Source organism: Ostrinia nubilalis, chromosome 8, assembly GCF_963855985.1.
Source record: "Ostrinia nubilalis chromosome 8, ilOstNubi1.1, whole genome shotgun sequence".
Classification (NCBI taxonomy): Eukaryota; Metazoa; Arthropoda; class Insecta; order Lepidoptera; family Crambidae; genus Ostrinia; species Ostrinia nubilalis.
The window spans coordinates 3,937,846-3,951,819 of NC_087095.1; the positions used below are offsets into that span (position 1 = coordinate 3,937,846).

Here is a 13,974-nt window from a genome sequence, read left to right on the forward strand (position 1 = left end):
TGTGGTATTTTATTTATTCCAATAATTTTCCAGAAATTCGGATTACTTGTTTCCTGGAATTTCCATCTGAGCATCCCTTAAGATTCCTCCCAACAAAATGGTATTACGTATTACAACAATAGACAAGCTTCTTCTAAGCAAAGTATTGTCATTAGAAGTTCAAGAGGTGACACCATTTACAAATAAAATATAGGTACGAGCCTGTAGCGAATAAAATATACGTATGCTATCATAATTTTATTTTAATTTATTTATTTATGAAAACAACGTTATCCTATGTTATGTACGAATATTTGTTACTCTTTCACACATCAGAATAACATATTATAACCTAAGCATTATAAAGATCTCTGACAAACTGAATTTCACGCGAGCGAAGGCGAAGGCGGTGTTTAGACTAAATAACTAATAGTCTGAAGACTAACTTAGATGGGACTTGTTTAAAAAATTAGGTAATTAGCCGTTAGACCCTTTTAAAGTTTGAAACTAATCAAGTTGCTGCAACTGATCGCCTAGACATTGACAAATTAGGCTACCGCTTGAAGTTTCTTTAGGAAAACTGGCCCAGCTTAAAGTAGTTTTATTTTTATACATTTTTAACCGATTAATTATTAATAAGCGATAACTATGTGTAGATATCGTTGGGTTTATCATGTCTTAGTTCATCATCGTCATCATTATGATTTCAGCCATAGGACGTCCACTCCTGAACATGGTCATAGGCCTCTCCCAATGATTTCCCTGTTGCGGTTGGTAGCGGCCTGCGTCCCACTACTGGACCCAATATTGTAAAATTAGGTCAATATCGTCCCAAACAGTTAATTAAGCACTTAATGAAGCCATTAAAAAAGTTACCACACTACTTAGCAACTGAAGTGAAAACCAACGAAACGAAGTGACCCGCCAAAGTCAGAGGTAAGCGCGATATTGTCCCCCAGATTGGAAAACTTTGGGGAAGTTTGCTTAAGGCGCTAACAGAAATCAGCACCATCTTTTCTTGCTAAACACTAAAGTTCACGAACTTTTGTAGGCGGCAGGTGGCTGCGATGAGCTGAATTTTAAATTATAAAGATTTACTATCACTTTATGTTGACTTGAGAGGTGAACTTACGAAGGCAATTATTTAGAGCGCTTTCACATTAGGGTCGGGCGTTAGTAGCGCAGCAGCAGCGCGGCAGCGGCGTTTTTATAATGTGAAGGCATGCATCCGCTGTCACATAGTATGAAATTTTCGGCAGCGCGTCAGTCGCGCGTTTGTCGCGCTGCTAAATCGTCTAAATGTGAAAGCGCTCTTATGTGACACGCTCGTCCAAGTGTTAAATACAAAACCAAAGTAAGTACCTACTATTTCTAAGTTATTATAGGTATTGCATGCATGTTACATCAAAATATAGAGATAAGTAAGTAGATTATTTATGAGCTACTTAAACACTGGATGATCCCGTCGAAATGTTCAAGTATAATACGCTGTTGCTTTCCACCTTATTAGGCAGTTAGTTTTTCAAGTTATTAAAAAAAATTAGATCGAGAGGCGACTCTTAAATTAACGCCAGAAAAATTATAATAACTAAGTAGATTATGAGTTTTATTACTGAACCTAATACGGACTACCTAATTCATATAGGGATTTTATTTTTAATTTTTTACTAGCACTAAAAATTAGGCGTCTACAATAAAATTGTAATTAAAATTTAAAATCAAATCAGCTTTGACGATATTTTAGGTACGATATTTTTAAGGTGAAGGCCGCTGAAGCAAAATCTGTATTCCAATTTCTAGTTAATTACAATTACAATAGTGGCAATCTTGAGCACAAAGTAAGTATAGGTTTAATTGAATCTGGTAGACAAAAGCGGCAGTACCTACCTAACAAATCTTTTTTAAAACAAGCTAAAAATATTGAACCTGTTTAAAAAAAAACAGAAAAGGAAGAAGGATTAGGTTCTCAATGGACAACACGCATAAGTTGTAATATTAAGTTAAATTATGACTTAATTTAAAGTTGAGATCACACACATTACACTAGTTTTTATTTCACCTCAATCCATCCAGTATTACCGAAGATAGAGCCTCGAGAAGTTTACGGACATTTTTAAATTTTTAAAAATTTCCAATATTCGCGAGTGACGTCACAACATGATTTTGCAGCCCCCGCACGTTAACCCATTTACCACTTTTTGTCTTTTTCCAACTAAAATAAAATTTTACCTAACTGACAACTGTTGTTAGTTGTCATCGTTCAATCACATTTCAAACTAGGCGCTAAAAAAGTAACCATTATTATGCCACCTATTGCCAATTTTGTGCACTATGAAGCCATTTTTACATTTATGCACTTAAATATAAATTTTCTGGAAAAATAACCAAGTTTGTGTCTCTGTGCTCAATAACGAGTAAATAGTCCAGTTATTTGGAAAGTTTTTCGGAATTTTTGAAAATTGGTGAAAAAATAGATTTCGCTATGTTCTTTCCGAATTTTGTGACCTCGTTTAATGTACCTGCTAAATTGCGAGTTCTTTTTTCTTTGATCATGGCAGGACACGCTGCCGGGTGTCCTAAATATGCTGAAGTATAAATAAAATTCGCGTTGCTGAAGTATACATTTTTTTTGTCTTGTTTGTTTCTACATTACATAATTGTATCCTACTAATATTATATATGCGAAAGTTTGGATGTCTGGATGTCTGGAAGTTTAAAATAAAGTAAAGTAATGTTTATTTGTCACCAACATAACAGATATTATTATGATAACAAACAATCAGGAAAAACAAAAAGTAAGAATGTTGGTGGGTTGATACCTGAACTAGGAAGATTCCTGTGTCTCAGGTTTGTTACTCTTTCACGCAAAAAGTGACCAAAATAGCACGCAGAATTGCTAAAATCAAATAGCAGTGGGCGGGACACATAGTTAGCTCGTAGAGACGATGGTCATTGGGGCAGAATATTTCTTGAGTGGCGACCACGGCACGGGCTGTAAGACGTAGCGTGGGCAGGCCTCCTACTAGGTGGACCGACGATCTGGTAAAGGTCGCGAGAAGTACATTCAGGTGAATGCGGGCAGCGCAGGACTTTTTATTATGAAAAACCCATGGAAAACCCAAAGGCCTCTCGCCTTTGTCCAGCAGTGGACGTCATTTGGCTGTAACGACAAAATAGGAAAGAATGTAATTATCAAAAATCTTCTCTAAGGCAGCATTTTTCCAATTTCGCAACGAGTGCGGCAATCACACTTAACTAACAGACTAACAGAGAGCATAGTGAAATCTATTTAAATCGCCAATTTTCAAAACTCCCGGAACACTTTCCAGGTAACCACGTTAATTTGTACCAAACGACTGGACTATAATTTAATTGATCTAAAAATTTGAGTAGATCTTCTCAAAAACAAAAAACTGGTGCTAAAAGGGTTAAGTGACGTTTTGACATTTGTAGAGGGCCTTGTAGAAGGGGAGGCTATGGTGCTGAATGTGGATTAACTCGAGTGTCATAGTAACTTATTAAGCTGCTAAGCTTGATGATAAAACGAAAAATATTTTATTCAATGTACATAGTCTGGTCATAAGTTCTGTCATATGATAATAACTTTTGAATTTTGAATGAAGGTTTTAAAAACATTTTTTACTGAATTAGAATAAAAAAGAAAAAATGGGCGATAGTTCGAATCTTATTGTATTTTTGCAATTATCACGTTGCATTGGTGCGGCTACGCGCCAAAGCAGATTTTCGTTGTGCTGAAAAAATTTAGTTTATCTTTTCATTTAATGATAGGTATAGGTGTACCAGAATCTCATGGCAAACAAAAATATTGGAAAAGTGTGTCTCTCATATGGCAAATGTCTATGGCCTTATTGTCACCTGTCAAAGTAAATCAAGTGAACTGTCAGTCGCTGCAGAAATTTTGTAATCTCTTCATGCCTATTTGTTATTTTTGTGAAAAAGTCAAAAAAGCTCAAGCAAGTCATATTGTTTTCAATGTGTATTGTAAAATAAGGCATAATTCAAAGTCAATCTTTGATTTTAAAGCGCGTCGTTGAGTTGACAATAAGTTGGAGTGAATCAGTGAAAGAAGAACGGTCACGCCCCATACAAAAAAAACCCAGACCCGACAGAAACGAGACATACCTCAGTTTTTTTGTCATGTCTTAATTAGTTAAATAATATATTTTTTATATTCGAAATCTATGTATAACACCAAAATATTACCCTTTGTTTTTGTTCAGGCGTTATACAAAAACTATACAAAATGCGTATTTATCACCAAAATTGGTAAATGTATGTACCTAAATGTCTATTACAGCTGCTATGGAATGTATCTAGGTGACCTGGAGATACAGCCGGATTATACAGGGTGGAAAAAATAATAAGTTACAAAATCCAAAAATTCAATGTTACCAGCTTCCATAATCTGTACCCTATTATTGGTACCATTTGAAAGAGCTCGTGAAGCACTTTCAGAATCAGTAACTAGGTTTTCGATATCTTGTATAGTTTAGAAATAATCGAGTGAGATCACTTATCGTTTCCACCCTGTATAATCCGGCTGTATCTCCAGGTCACCTAGATACATTCCATAGCAGCTGTAATAGACATTTAGGTACATACATTTACCAATTTTGGTGATAAATACGCATTTTGTATTAGTTTTTGTATAACGCCTGAACAAAAACAAAGGGTAATATTTTGGTGTTATACATAGATTTCGAATATAAAAAATATATAATTTAACTAATTAAGACATGACAAAAAAACTGAGGTATGTCTCGTTTCTGTCGGGCCTGGGTCACAGATGACCGTTCTTCTTTGATACATTTAGTTTATTACCTAACTGCGTCAGAAGGAGGGTTTTTTTAAATATTATTCTTATAATAGCTGCTTTATTGGGGGTTTCAGGTGTACCTCACAAATTGGTGCAGAGGAATGGTGAAAATGTTATGACCATGTAAATAAAATTGAAAAAGATTTCATCAAGTAAGATAGAATAATTGAAATGCTGGAAGAGCAATTTATAATAAATACCTCTTTATCTTGATCATCTATTGAAGAAAAGTGGAATCCTTGGAATCGTTTTCATATGTTATCGTATGATACATAATAAAATTAGTTACATAAAGTAATATACGATTTACTTATTTTTCAAGACATTTTCCTATTATTATTACTGAAATACTGACGGGATTGCTACCATGTACCTTAGTTTTGAGTTTCCAATATTTCGGCACTGTTGCAAGCGCTATTATGGTCACGGAGTAACTGAAGAAATTAAAACCAGACATCGTTCAGATGTGCGTTCAAAAGACCTGAGAGACCTGAGTATGGTAAATGATAACTTAAGTCTTTATCAATGAATAAACAGAAGTTCAATTTCATGTGTCCTCCATCTAGGCTAGTTTCCATCGTCACTCAAAGTTTGGCTGCGGTCTCAAATTTGGGCTTAATTGAGGTATTTTTTGGGTGAGAGGCACAAGAACTAATGCCATTTTATATCAAAAATTCATACTTAGAGGTACTCAACCAGGTACAAAGTATTTCCTTGTATGTTAGTCTGCCACTCTTTAGTAAGTCCCGAAATCCCCGCTTCGGCTCCCCTACTAACCATTCTAACCATTGTACACAGATAATATCTTACATGCAGCTTTTCATGTTACTACGTCACATTTTCAAAATCCGCGCGGAAAATCGCTCCTAGCGGAAGAGCGCACTTTGAGCTTGAATATTTCAGTCATTTTTAAAGATATCAAAAAAGTAAAAATACAGTATTCATTCTAATTTTTTGTAGTTTTTTTTGGCATCTTCAACAAAAATTGTGCGCCATGTCCATTCGAATTTTTTTTATTTATAAAACAACTTCATTCCGTTCCAACTGCGAAATGCAAAAAAGCTTTTCAAAGGGTCTTCTTTGACAAATCAATATAATTTACGATAAAAATGACGTATTCTCCGTTTTTCCACAGCTGACTTAACATTCCGTATTCCAAAATGAAAAGTAAATACCCCGGAAATCTGGTAAAACGTGCGAAAAGGAGAACCCATATCGAGCTTACAAAGAATTTAAGGGCCCACCCAAGCATTTAACCCCTTATCTCTAGAATTCCTCTCAAACCACTAACCCTTCCCGTCACAAGGACCATGAGTAAATAATTTATCCCCTACATCAAAGGGCATCGAGTTTCGTCCCCTATGGGTGATAAAAAGCGTGAAATTGACATCATACTCACATTGTCTATGTACCGCTCCCGAAAAATAACAATGTTTGTATTTTGTTACATCATCATCATCATCATCATCATCATTTCAGCCATAGGACAGCTTTTTTTCAATATTCAGTAATTATTCCTCTAGTATTTTTTTTAAATCCAATGATTCTTAAATAATTAGCCAGTTCTCTTATAGTGCTAATATATCGTGTTTATTAGTTGGTAAACATTGGTTTCTCTATTTGATTTCCAAAGCCACCAAAGATCACATTTACAGTGTCGACCTAACTCTGAACTGAAGGCCTGCTACAACCGAGAGCTTGGACGAATAAATTCGTATACATATAAATGATTAAAATATTATTTCGGATATCCGAAAGTTTCGGTTACGGTTATCTAATCCATAAATTAATCCATAAATTTGGTGGCTCTCTCGAACGGGGATGTAGCTCAGTGGTAGACCGTTCGCTTTGCATGTGAAAGGCCCCGGGTTCGATCCCCGGCATCTCCACAATGTGATCAGGGTGCTGGGTGACCTTAGTTTTGACGAATGTCGAGGAGGATTATTTTTTGTTTATTTATCTTTATTGACTTTACCGGGCTGATTTTACCATCGTCGGATAACTTTTAACTGAAGGATAAGTTTGGCACCTTTAGTACGAGAGGAGACCGTAAGAAACCTTATGTCATTTGATACTAAGATAAACTCCATGGCACACATTCAAAAAGTTGTGCTAAGCTTGGAACAATTAATTAATAAACTCCGATTTGGCCGAAAGTAAGCTTTGAGCTTAGAAAAAATGCTTTGAGCTTAATTGAAAGGGTGATCCTGTTTACATTATGTAGAATAAAAGTTGTAGAGTATATTTAATTTTATAAAAACTTTGTGTACGCCAAAATAGAATGAAGGTTGCAAATTGTTTGTTCTCGTGAAACCCGATCCGCGCCAGTCAATCAACCGTGAATTATCGAAAAACAGCCTAAAATTTAGAATTAATGGATGAATATCGCGAGACGATCCCCACGATTACCTAGCGACCTTGTTCAAAGTTTGTTTTGGTTGGCCAAACATTTTCTTTGTCAGATAGCTATTTTAAAAGCGGCCACGCCGAACAACAAGTAACAAAAATAATTATTAATTTATTTATAGCATAATACTGGGATAGTACCACCACTATAGGGGTTTTTCCCAAAGGTCCACAGCTCTATTTGATTTCAGAAAATGTAAATTACCTATTATACAGCCCATCCACGTCTAAATGTCCCTTACATATTGAAAGTAAAAATTTATATTTACTTACAGGGTTTAAAAATTACAATATCTTTTAGCTACATTACAGATCAAGCGATTTCATTTTCCTGGAAAAAATGTGTCAGGATTTTATTTCATGAGTTCAGTGAAGTGTCAGTTTTATTTCAATGGACTTCGTAGAATGATTTTAAAAATTATCGTCTCTATTTAATCAGAAACTATAGTCAAGTATTCCTTTCAAATTCTTTGGTATTATTTAGTAGCATTTTAAATCGATATCATTAGCGTTAGACTAGCCTGACCCTTCGACTCTACTACACACAGTCCGAATAAAGGGCCTTGATCTACTGGGCAGTACGGAAAACTATTTAATTTCCATGATTACTAACTTGCTGTGTCCTAGTCTAAAATAAATTACCATCGTGCAATATAAACAACTAAATTACGCACAAGTGCTCACGGGGATCTTTTAATGGGATCCTAGAGTGTAATCCGAAAAATGCGTAGCCCCTAACAGTGCCCTAGGGCCAGATTCTCATTGGCTCAGAATCACAGACAATATAGAACAAGGTTTTGTAATACCAATGAGGGATCATTCTACTGGTCTGTTTTGATTGGATACGTGAATCCTAAGAGAAATAACAGTAACACTAGTAACCGTTTCGTAAATAGCCCTCCTTCTGGCGCAGTCGAGTAAAGTCTACCTAGTATTCAGTTAAATGCTCTATATTTTTTTTTATGAATTGCACTGTGGCAAACGAGGCAAAGAAAATCGGCAGTACTACGACCGAACACGATGGAGGAATGTGTTGTGGACGCCCTCTGTCCCATCTAGGGGACATAGGACCTTATGTCAAGTCAAGTAAGTCAATTACCTGTATCAGCATGTCTATCATCATGTATGTCTAGCTATCAGGCTAGCTAAAGTCACACAAAGAGACTTGTGACTTCGTGCTCTTTTCCTGATCAGTAAAGGCATACACTTAAATAACTACACTACACCAAATCAATGCACATTAAGCTAAACGTTGTAGAACATCTTAAATAGTTCTAATAGGTGAGATTTTGCCACAATAATGTCTATTCAGAAGTGCGTAGTAACTAATTTCAGTACTTTTAGAATTTCCTGCCTCAAATGACAAAGTCTGGCCTTGTCTGTAACTTAAGTGTTCGCCATAAAAATTCACAAAGGCGTTAGATATTACACAAAAGAGAATTTTACATTCTAAGTTTTCAAAGTCATTACTTCGAAATTAGTAATGGTAGAGCTAAATGAGGCATAAATTTACTTCAAAATAAGATAGGTAGGTATTGTAACTTTCTTGATAGAAACGATTTGAAATATAAACTTGAATAACCTTATTCAATTTTCAACGTCCAGATCCGTATAAATAATTATCTTGTATTATTTAAGTATGTGAAATAGCAATCTAACCTTATTAAATTAGTGTGTGTTATTTTCATAATACTTTGTGGTTACCAATACCACAGCATATTGAAAAATTATTGACCAAACGTGTTTGTCCAGCGTAGGAAGGCCCCCCGTTAATTCAGTAAGTGGGCGTCATTGGAATAATATCGATGTTAATTCAATGTGACAACAATATTAACATTGCTTTCAAGCGCGCATCACACGAATGTTTGTTTGCGTGTTCGCCGCGGACGGCCGGCGGAATTAACGAATTTCGCCGAATCAATGCGGTGTCCCATCTGGCACGTTACCATGCACCCCTTGTGGACATATTGCTTTCTGTTTGCCGTATTGATTGGGCGAAATAATATGTTTTTAACCTCGAATTTGGTGGTATTGTAAAGCTTTATGAAAAATTGTCACTGCTACGTCACATTGCGACTTTTACCCGACTGCGCCAGAAGGAGGGTTATGTTTTTTGAGACACAGTTCATGCACAGTATATATATGAGCTAAAGCAGTACGGAAACTAAGCCCTTTCGTCGAGTTAAATACCTACACTTCAATTGAGTGTTAGGGTTGTCGCGCGGAGTCGTCCGCGCGCGTCCCTTTAAATCTGCCGTTTTTAGAGTGACTATGACTAGGGCATGAATATCGGAATCTCGGAATCTCGTAATATCGGAATCTCGGACTGCGAGATCCGATATTTCAATTCCGATATTGAGCGACCCAATATCGTAATATCGGAATCAGATAAAAGTTTTAATTGAGATTTTAAACAAGGCGTTTAAACTCGCCACAACCTGCCACAAAGCCTAAAGTACATGATTGGCAAAGACCAATGATTTTGTCATGTCTCTCAGCATCACTTTTTGTTCCACTGCAAATATTTTAAAATCTTTACTATTTATGGTTAATTTAACTTGTTCTAAATCAATTTTAGCATTTGCCATAGGTACTTGGTCAACAAAGAACCACATATCAAGTCCCTTTCAAACATTAATTTTACTGGACTATGGACCGTCAGTTCTGCGTACTATGTGCCCTGCCCATTGCCACTTCAGCTTGCTAATCCGTCGGGCATTTCTGATTAGATCTCGTAAAGAAACACCAAGGTTAGCTATGGAGAGCCATAGCACGTTGTGCCCTATATTCAAAGGCCACGTTTTCGAGCCGTATATCATCACTGGTAACACACACTAATTGAAGACTTTCGGCTTCGTATTCGACGATTTACCTCTGTCTACTCACGGACATAGCCCGCGGGCGGCGTGACCGGAGGGAGCGGCGAGCGTTCGGCGAACGAACTAGCAATGTTGGGTTCGCGAGTGAACATCGAAGGAGACATTCCTGACGCACTCTCTTCAACGACTTTGCACTAAACGGTCTCGATAATCTTGTGAATTTATACCGAATAGATAATTAATTTTATACAGTCCACTCTTTTCATTTATAAACTTCCACTACACTCACTATCGAAGTAACAACATACTTATCAACAATCTCAAGAATTGAGCTCCTAATCGAAACTGGGTAAGGAGCAACATGGACATTCGACATAAGCTTCGTTTTTTCCATATTCATCCGAAGGCCTACCTGTTGGGAAACTATATTAAGGTCTTCGAGCATTGTGATAAGGTCTTCGAACGGTTCTGCTTTAGTACGCAAAACAGACGGACGATGAGGCAGCAAGGTTCTGAAGTGGAGGCCACGTACCGGAAAGCGCAGCGTAGGAATCATTACCACAAGGTGGACCGACGACCTCATAAAGGTAGCAGGAAGGCGCTGGATGCAGGCCGCCACCAACCGGCCATTGTGAAAATCAGCATCGGATAGCCTGTGTTCAACAGTGGACGTCCTATGGCTGACATGATGATGATGATGGCCATATAGGCTCATTATCAGTAACCATTCATTATCAGGTGATCCGTCTGCTCGTTTGCCTCTTGTCATATAAAAAACCAAATGCAATGTATACCCATAACGTAAAAATGGTTTTAAAATACTTAAATTTTATGAAGTGCTGTTTTGTACCAAATTAAAGATTTTGATTTAAATCATTATTTTATTGTAAACAATTCAGAATTCTTACGAATATAACCAAATATTAATTTTATAGCACATGAACTCAATTCCGATATTAATATCGGAATTCCGATATTGAGATCTAATATCGGAATCCGATATCGGAATTGAAAACCTTCCGATATTACATGCCCTAACTATGACATCAGCTCATTGGCTATAACGATACCGTTTTTTAACGTTTTAGATTTTTCACCATTAACAGTACTTAGTTTACAAAAAAAATGTATAAGGTAATAAAAAAAAACATTCAACATAATAATAATACGATGTCTTTATTTTTTGTTAGTTAGGTATAAGAAGTTACATAATAAACTAGCAAATCAAAATCAACTCAAATCACTTATCAAATAGAACAGATAAATTGTTAAGAAGCGTAATTACGTAATTAATTAAGCATTTTATTTAAAAAGTAATATTAAAATATTTTCACCTTTCATTATTACGAAGTTTAAAAACGCAATACACTCGTGGCATGTTCTTAAAAATACAGCGGACAGCAAATGCAATAAAATTATTTGGCGCGCGTCACTCGCGACCTCAGATCATAGAAGGGAATAGATGTGAAACGGGGGCGTGGCGCGTGTCTCCGCGATATGCCCAGAAACGAACATCGCCCGCGACGCCAGGTTAGTCGCGATTCAGTCGTACTGAGGAAATGTTCTCCGATATTGTTGGATAATGCGTCGTAACGTGCAATAACATAAGTGAAACGAAGAACTACAGGAACAATGAAGTCATTTACCACATGTAAGTATTGCAAATCCATTGGTATTTTGCTTATAAATAAAAAAAACTAAACATTTTTACGAACGAATTCAGTGCCGTGACATTTACTGCGATATCGAAATTAGTGGTGATAAAAATTCAAACACGTTGTACATTGACGATTTAGTTAGCAACCACTTTATGTCATGCGTAACTACTGCGCAATGTATTTTATTTCTTCCGATATCCACTGACGCGTGAAAATACACAGTACGGCCACAGTAGATATATGAGCTAAAGCAGTACGGAAACTTAGCCCTTTCGGCGAGTTAAATACCTACACTTCAACTGAGTGTTAGGGTTGTCACTCTTAATCTTTATAAAATTAATAAGGTTCTGACTTCCTTATTTATTAAAACGTTTATTTAGGTTTTTTTAATTATAAAATACCTAATGGAATAAATTAATTGACTAAGTAGTTAACAAAAAAAAAAAACGTTAATTAGGTTCTATAATGATCGAATACATAATCGAATAAATTGATTAAGCCTTACTATTAGAGGCCGGTAGAAGATATTCTATTCTCATAAATAAAATACCGGATACTTACTTTCACATAGCTATTGCCTCATTTTAAATAGAGTTCATCACTTAGTACAATTCTATTCTCATAAATAAAATACCGGATACTTACTTTCACATAGCTATTGCCTCATTTTAAATAGAGTTCATCACTTAGTACAAAAGCGCGCGGAGCAAATTACTTTATCAAATAGAACACATAAATTGTTAAAGAGCGTAATTACGTAATTTAAAAAGAACTATTACAAAATCAGATGTAAGCACTTTATTTAAAAAGTAATATTTAATCATTTTTACAATTCAGAATTATTACGAAGTTTAAAAAATGAAAGTTCTGGTTTTGAAGATGCCGAGTTCAAGCAGCCGTATACTACGCAATACACTCGTGGTATGTTTTTTAAAAATACAGCGGACAGTGCATGCAATAAAATTATTATTAAAAAAACAACGCGCGCGACACTCGCGACGGATGGACTGCGAGGTTCGCTTAGAGCTCGTGTAAAGCGTGCGTCTGTGTGCGTGAGTCTGATTTCGAGCGTTTGTATGAAGCTTCCGTACTGTCACAGAATAAGTAATAGTACAGGTACAGAAGGATTACTCCGCAAGACGATTTAAATAAATGCGAGTCTTGCTACGACGCGATACAGTGGAATTCAGCTCGCACAGCACTACGTACCTACAATTTTATTCACCTACAAGTTTTGTCTCTTTCTATCGCGTGCCTCTGAACTCTTCTTACGCTGTTAGGGTTGCTGTCTAGTGAAAAAATATTAATCTACTTATTTGTAATGAGGTACGTAATATGTAGGTAAGTATGCATTCATTATGGAAAACCTTGGGAGAGGCCTTTGTCCAGCAGTGACGCATTCTGAGCAGTAGTCATAGTAGGTTAGGTTCCTTCCTATACTATCCTAAGAATTATTGATTACCCACTTGGCCAACATACCTTTCAGCATCTTTGGGAAGCGAAAAAAAAGATGAATCCGGTAGATTACTTTTCGAATTTAAACACCCGAACGCCGCACAATATTTCTTTCTCTTTATGTCCATTTTTAAATAATACTTCGATCATAGAATTATAATCATACTACAACGCACGCCAGCGTCCTGACGAGCGCGCGCGTGACACTCGACTGATATAATACCCGCCGGCGGGGCGCTTCGCTGTAGGTAATTATCGGATGTACCGCGCGGAGTGAGCCAGGCCTGGTACTGTTTGATTTATCTACTGTGGTACGGCCGCATGTGCCGGTCGTAACATAGTGCAGGGCTCGTGTTCTAATACGGTTTCCTATTATCGATAAATAGAAGTAAATTATTATTTTCTATTTTCTAATTTTGAATGAAAAAATCATGAGTTGCTTGCGATTTTTAAGTTTTTACAAAAACAATAACAATAGTAGAAGGGATTAGTAACTGTCAACTATGTAATTACTATAAGAGCTAGTTGAAAGCCTAATATAGGCATTATTTTTGATAAACATAGGCGGTACGAATTTCGCCATAATTAAAAAGTTAATGCGCGATAGTAGTTAATAATAATTACAGTGATCCTGTTATTATTATTAAAGTAAATAATAATATATTACCAATGTTGTAAATACTGGTAAAAATCGCAAGTACCTACTTAACCCATGACTTTTCATACAAACTTTGTCAGTCTATAACTTCTATACTCCATCGATAACGACATTGAGCTTTGGTTGGGGTAAATTAATATAAGGTAACTTCATTTAGTCCCA

The 13,974-nt window shown here is 36.2% G+C and overlaps 1 non-coding gene across 1 annotated transcript; it reads left to right on the forward strand.

Moving 5' to 3' along the window:
- The first annotated feature begins 6,633 nt into the window (after positions 1–6,633).
- On the forward strand, positions 6,634–6,705 carry Trnaa-ugc (transfer RNA alanine (anticodon UGC)). The gene has a single exon. It is a non-coding gene; the product is annotated as a tRNA-Ala (tRNA).
- Positions 6,706–13,974: the final 7,269 nt, after the last annotated feature.